Source organism: Octodon degus, unplaced genomic scaffold (genome assembly GCF_000260255.1).
Source record: "Octodon degus isolate 3935 unplaced genomic scaffold, OctDeg1.0 scaffold00156, whole genome shotgun sequence".
Lineage (NCBI taxonomy): Eukaryota > Metazoa > Chordata > Mammalia > Rodentia > Octodontidae > Octodon > Octodon degus.
Window position 1 is genome coordinate 5,712,324 of NW_004524732.1, and position 6,725 is coordinate 5,719,048.

At 47.2% G+C, this 6,725-nt stretch overlaps 1 protein-coding gene across 1 annotated transcript in view; it reads left to right on the forward strand.

Annotated features, from left to right (window-relative positions):
* Positions 1–3,330: 3,330 nt before the first annotated feature.
* Positions 3,331–6,725, forward strand: part of LOC111812984 (histone acetyltransferase p300-like) — a 10,348-nt gene continuing 6,953 nt past the window's right edge. The window contains exon 1 of the mRNA XM_023702691.1: positions 3,331–3,423. The gene's annotated coding sequence lies outside the window, so the exon portion shown is untranslated. The remainder of the gene's footprint in view (positions 3,424–6,725) is intronic.

Below are 6,725 nucleotides of genomic sequence, written 5' to 3' on the forward strand. Positions count from 1 at the left end.
TTTTTAAAAAAAATTAAAAACTCAGGAGCTGGGCTGGGGAGATAGCTCAGTGGCATAAGCAGTTGCTTGGCAAATGCAAGGTCCTGAGTTCGATCCCCCATGCCAATAGGAAACACACACACACACACACACACACACACACACACACACACACCACCTTAGGGGCAGATGCAGTGATACCCTTGTAGACCCAGCTACGTGGAAGGCTGAGGCAGGATGATCAAGGGTGCCTGGGTGCTTAAGGCTATCCAGGGTAACATAGCAGGACCCTGTTTCAAAAGAACACAAATTTTAAAACAACTAAAAGACAAAAAAAGCTCTGGGGCCAGCGCAGATCTTGATTAAATATCTGTTCACTCTGAACTGGATCCACAATGTGAAGAGGGGGGCAGGGAAAAGTCTTAAGTTTCCGAGACTCCTGCTGGGCGGGGTCTGTTTCCCTTTCTTGAACTTTAGTCTCCTGTTTTCTAAGAAGAATTCCTAGTATCTCTGTGAAGATAAACAAAGCCACAGGAAAAGCGAAAACATCTAGCCCAGCCTCTTCCCTCCCCCGCACACACCGGCCCTCCGGAAAACAGCCGTCTTCGCTTCTCTTTCACAGTCCTGAGGGCTAAAAAAAAAAGAGTCCTGTCTCAGGGTGGCGACTGTGTTTCTGGCCGGACCCACCGTTTGTGCGGCCCCCTCTTCCCGTGCCAGTAAATGCATTCCTCCAAGTGGGCATTGATGAGCACCAGCCAGCTTTAACCACCCAGAAACCACGTCACCATGGCAACCACCTTTGTTCAGAAACACACTCTCCTTTAACCGAGACTGCAAAATTCCTGCTTAGATGGCTCCTGCGCCTTCCAATGCTTGCTAGGAGGTAATCCTGTCTAAAGGAAGGACAAAAATGACTATATATAACCTATACCTTCAAAATAATGTCAGAAAACCCAAAAGACAGTTGAAATTTTCAAAATGTAATCAACCCCATCCGACTACCTCCCAGATTTGATCCTGCCTAAAGGACTCCTTACAATTGGTCCAGCTCAAGCCAGGAAGAAACATTTTTAAAAATAATAATTAACATTTTGGTGCCATGGTGATGGGTGTTGCTAGGAAACCTCGGGTGTTGGAGAGGGGCAGATTCCACAAAGCATTGTCTTAAACTAAGAGCAACCACTCTAGACTCATTGGTAAAGTATTTGTGTGCCAGAGGGCAGAAAATAACTCCAACTAAAATCCAAGAGGCCTCACTGTCTCAGTGAAACTTCTTGGGAGTCCTGTGCAGAAATACAAGAGTATCCTATTAAAGGGAACAATAATTAGCTGTATCCAGCCCCTCCTACAATGGAGAGGCACAAAGCCTAGTGGACCTATTTGGACTTAGGAGGCAACACTTGCCTTGCTTGGATGTGTTATTCTGTGCCTTTACTCAGTGAATAAAAAAGCCACTAGTTGGACGAAGCCCACAGCAAGAGAATGCTGAGCAACAGGTCCAGACCACTGTGCAGGCTGCTCCACCACTTGGTGTACTTGGGGTGTCAGTGGCAGAAAGGGTGCTGCTGTTTGGAGCCTCTGTCAGGGCCCCATGGGAACCCCAGCAGATGCCCTGAGGATTTGGGAGCAAGACTCTGTCACCATCTGTAGACAATTCTCCCTTGGAGAAACAGCTCCTGGCCTGCTGCTGTGCGTTAATGGGAACTGAACGCTTGGCCATGGAACTCCCAGGTACCATACGACCTGAGCTGCCCATCAGGACCTATTCAGCACTCCAAGCCTGAAGGCCCACATGCACAGCAATTATCTATCATTAGTACGAAGTGGTGTATACATGAGGCCACATCTGGTCCTGAAGGCTCCATTCAGTTGGATGAAGAAGTGACCCAAATGTCCACAGTTCCTTCTTCAGCTATTCTGCCCTCTGTCTCCCAGGAAGCATCAATGGTTTCTTGAGGTATGTCCTATGATCAGCTGAGAGGAAGACAAAACTAGAGCCTGGCATACTTAGTGTCCACATGTTATTTAGGCACCTTCTCAAAGCGGACAGCTGCAGGTCTACAGCTCCTCTCTGGGACATCCCTGAAGGTCAGGCATTTTCACCATGCTCAGACATGAACCAGTGTGCTATTCTGCTTGAGTGGGTATGTCTTTTGCTACCATCATCGCCTCTAGAGCTCAGATTCCAGTTTCATGGCCTATCAGTGTGGACTCAACCTGTGACTCTCCACAGCTTTCACACCTCAACTTCTTGCACTGCGCAGCTCTTGGATCCTCTGGCTATAAAGAGGCACACAGCCCCTGTGGACTATCCTGCCTCTGCTCAAATTCCCTGGCATAATTATGTATTTTAGGGGCTGGAGAAATAGCTCAGTAAAATAAGCTAGATAAATAAATAGATAAATAATAAAATAATATAAATAGATAAATAAATAGGGGCTGGTGAGATGGCTCAGTGGTCTAAAGCACCTACTTAGAACAAGCGCAGCAAAGCCCAGGGACTATGGTTCAATCCCCCAGCACCACATGCCAGCCAGCCCGCCCCCTGGTGGGCTGAGCTGGCCACACACACACACACACACACATAAATAAATAAAAATTTTTTTAAAAAAATAAATAATAAATTATGTGGTTTTTTTTCTTTTTTTTGGCGGAACTGGGGATTGAACTCAGGCCCTTGCACTTGCCAGGGAAGCGCTTATTGCACTGAGCCATCTCCCCGGCCCCTATGTGTATTTTCTATTGGTTCTGTTCTCCAGAAAAATACGCTTGGAGAGTTTATTGGGGAATTAACAATGACACCAAATTGAAAAAAAAAACCCAAAACAAAAAACAATGACACCAAAGTTGAACGTGCTTTACAAGTTGTACTTATGGGATTAGTTTGCTTTAGTGGAAGAGAAAATCCTGGCCTCTCAGGATCAAACCCTGTCTCTAAGTCTCTAAGTCTTAACAGCTAATTAGAACCGAGTATTATCTCCACCCATCGAATTCTACCTAAATTTGAACCAAGCCTGGTTCACCTGGTGCAACTACTCATTTCTCTCAGCCTAAGGCAGTGGGGTCAGGAGAGAAACGTCCTGGGCTAGGGCCCCAGCTCTGCCATCGAGTTATACACTAGGACAGACACTTTTCCCCTGGCTGCCTCGGCTGCCATTTTAGAAATAAGAACAGTGCAACAGTTTGAATAAAAAATGTCCCCCAAATCTCCTGTGTTCAGAGGTTGGGTTTGAAAGGTGACGAGCGGCTTGAACGCTCATCTCACTGTCGCCACTCCGGGCGGGAGGCGGGGCCATGGGCGGAAGTAAGTCAGAGGGGCGTGGTTTGCGAGGGGGCGTGGCCTCTGCCTCTTCCTGCTAGCGCGGCTTCCTGTCTGCTCGGGCTTGGAGCCGCTCTGCTCGCCATATTGTTTGCTTTCCAGTCAGCGGAGCACGAAGCGAAACCGTGAGTCAACATAAATCTCTACTGCCTTAAGTCGTCCCTATCAGGTGTGCCTCGCCACGCCCGGTCGTCAGTCGCGATAGTGACCCTGGCGACCTCATTCCCTGTCACTCCCTCTCCTGTTTGCATCCAACCCCGGGGGTTTCGAGGGGTCGCTTGGTGTGACGAGACCAGGAGAGTCTCCTCCCTCGGCCCCACCCTGTAGTCTGCAGTCCCGGCTCTTCAGCTCCCGGGCGTGGGTAGCGCTGGGGACTCGCGGCCCGGCCGGGAGGGGGCGCAGTGGGAAGCTGGGGGCTGGGAGGTGCGGGGGGCGGCGCCTCTTCTTAGCCCGCGACCTCTTCTCTCCTCTCCGCCCTCGTCCGCTCCTCATTTCTCCTGTTCTCTCCGATTTTCCCTTCCCGCCAGCAGACCTGGGGACATAGGCCGAGTCCCGCCACACCTGTCGCGGAGAAGGCCGTGGGGCGCAGGCCGAGGCCGACAGCACCCATCCTGCCCTGGTCGCCGCTGGAAAGCGCTGGGCCTGGCCCCGGGGTGACGTCGGAATCGCCCTCGAGGTCCCTGGGGTCCCCAGTGCCCAGAGCACAGTGAGCTCTGCGGTGAATTATTTGGAAGATAATACCTTCCCCGACCCACCCTGATCTCCAGCCCCAGCTTCGTCACCCACCCGGTCCCCCGGGGCCTTATAAAATAATTGGGGGAAGGTGATGTGAAATGGGTGGTAGGTGAAATGGGTGGTAGGCAAGTGTTTTATCACCGAGCTACACCCAGGCCCTTTTTACGTTTTCACATTTATTATGTTTGTTCGTTTGAACACGTGTGTTGAGTGTTACTGTTGTTTTGTTTGATCTTTTATTTCTTGAGGATTGAACTCAGGACCTTTGCATTGAGCTCCATCCCTGACACTTCCTACTGTTTTGAGACAGGCTCTGGCACATTTGCCCACATAGGCTGAAATTTGCTACTGTCCTGCCTTACCTGCCCAGAGTTCAGTGATTACAGATCCATGACACTATATCTCAATTTATAGTCTTAAAAAGACTGGTAGGTATAGAATTATTAGGACGGGATAAGAGGAGGCTCTAGCAGCTAAGGGCCATGGGTACCCAGAGTAGAGAAGCTGATGGCCTGGATTTAAAAGGTGACAGTAGGGACAAAAAGTGGAAATATCTGAAATCGAGTTTGGAGAGGTAAAGGAATTCAATGATGGACTGAATGGCAAGGGATGGAGAGAGAAAAAAATCAACAGGAAGTTCCTGAGTGGTTGGTAAAGCCATGCTGTCAAGTGAGGAAACTAGTTGGAAAATAAGTTTGGGAATGGTAATACAGTGTTCTGCTTGGGGGTTTAGGATGCAACGTGAAGTTATCCAGACATCAGGACTGGAGGCCAGATGAAGAACATGGATGTAAGAAAAAATTTGAAGCACAAAGATGATATTCACAGCACTAAGAATAAAAGGCAGGACTGAGAGTATATAGTTCATGCAGGAAGCACAGGGTTTGATTCCATCAATCAAGATCAGAGAGGAGAGGCCGGGGTGATGGCTCAGTGGAATAAGCACTTTCCTGGCAAGCGTAAGGGCCTGAGTTCAATCCCCGGTTCCACCAAAAAAAAAAAAAAAAAGAAAAGATCAGGGGCTGGGGAGATGGCTCAGTGGAATAAGCGCCTCCCTGGCAAGCGCAAAGGCCTGAGTTCAATCCCTGGTTCCGCCAAAAAAAAAAAAAATAGATCAGAGAGGAAAGACTGGGGGATGTGTTGGGGGTTTGGAACATCAATGCTTAGAGATGAGGAAGAGGAAGGACCTGCCAAGGATTGGCCAGAGAAGTAGGAAGAAACCAAGAGAGACCTAAGCAAGGACATTGTTTGAAGCCTTCAGTTATGCTAAAATTCTCTGAGAGGACGGCATACACATCCATTGTAGAGATTGTATATGAACTTGCACAGGAGTGTCAGTGGCATGGGACAGATAGAGAAGCTGTCGAGGTGTATATGCAGACAAGTCTCTCCAGAGGTTGGGGATGGTGAAATGATACTGGGGCAAGGTAGAGGAGTGATTTAGTATTGATGCACAGTCCTACATTTGTACTTTTAGGAACGAACCAGTAGAAAATGACAGGTCAAAGATCCCAGATGAGCTGGGTATGGTGACATACCTCCATAATCCCACCTACATAGGAGGCTGAGATAATTGGTTGGAAAGTCAAGGCCATCCTAGACATCAGTGGGTTCCTGACCTGAAAATATGAGCCAGGCATTGTAACACATGCCTGTAATCCCAGCACTCAGGAGGAAGAGCAGGAGAATTGCTTCCAGCTCCAGACCAGCCTGGGCTACATAATGAACTCAAGGACAGCCTGGGCTTATACAGCAAGACTCTGTCTTTAAAATAAAAAAAAAAAAATGGGGTTGGGGACATGACTCAGTGGTAGAGCACTTGCCTAATATGTGTGAGGTCCTATACTGGAGGGACAAAAATGGGCCAAAAACTAAAACAGTGGCCAGTTTTTCTCTGTAATTTGTAATTATTTTAATTTGTATCCTCATTTTTCAGACTCTGAATACCTTTGTGGTTTTTGGTTTGTTTTGTTTTTGGCAGAACCAGGGATTGAACTCAGGCCCTTGTGCTTGCCACACAAGCGTTTATTCTACTGAGCCCCACATTTGTCATTTTATGGTCTTACCAAGCTCCTTAGGACTCCACTGACCATGCCAGTTTGCTGTGATGGTGCTTTGGAAAAAGGAATAAAACTGTTGGCAGCCATTAAGAAATCTATTTTAGGCTGGGGAGATGGCTCAGTAGAATAAGCAAGTACAAGGGCCTGAGTTCAATCCCTGGTTCCGCTAAATAAATAAATAAATAGTTTGTTTGGGCTGGTGAGATGGCTCAGTGGTCTAAAGCACCTACTTAGAACAAGCTAAGCTAAGCAAAGCACAGGGACCACGGTTCAATCCCCCAGCACCACATGCCAGCCCGCCCACCCCCTGGTGGGCTGAGCTGGCCACACATACAAATTAATTAATTAATTTAAAAAATCTATTTTTAAAAAAAGAAAAGAAATTATTAAAATGTAGAGAGAAATGTAGAAAAATTAAGCTTATACATAAGCAGGTTTATAATCCCTCCAAGTTAGAATTTTGAGTCCCTTTACATTTGTGAATTTGTTGTAGGTAGTCTGGGAATATAACCTGAGATAAAAGCCATGAGACCTGAATAATTTGTATAAATATTTAGGAAAAAATGCTATTAGTAATTTCTTTTTTTAAAAAATTATTTATTTATACATTTATTTATTGTGTAGCCAGCTCA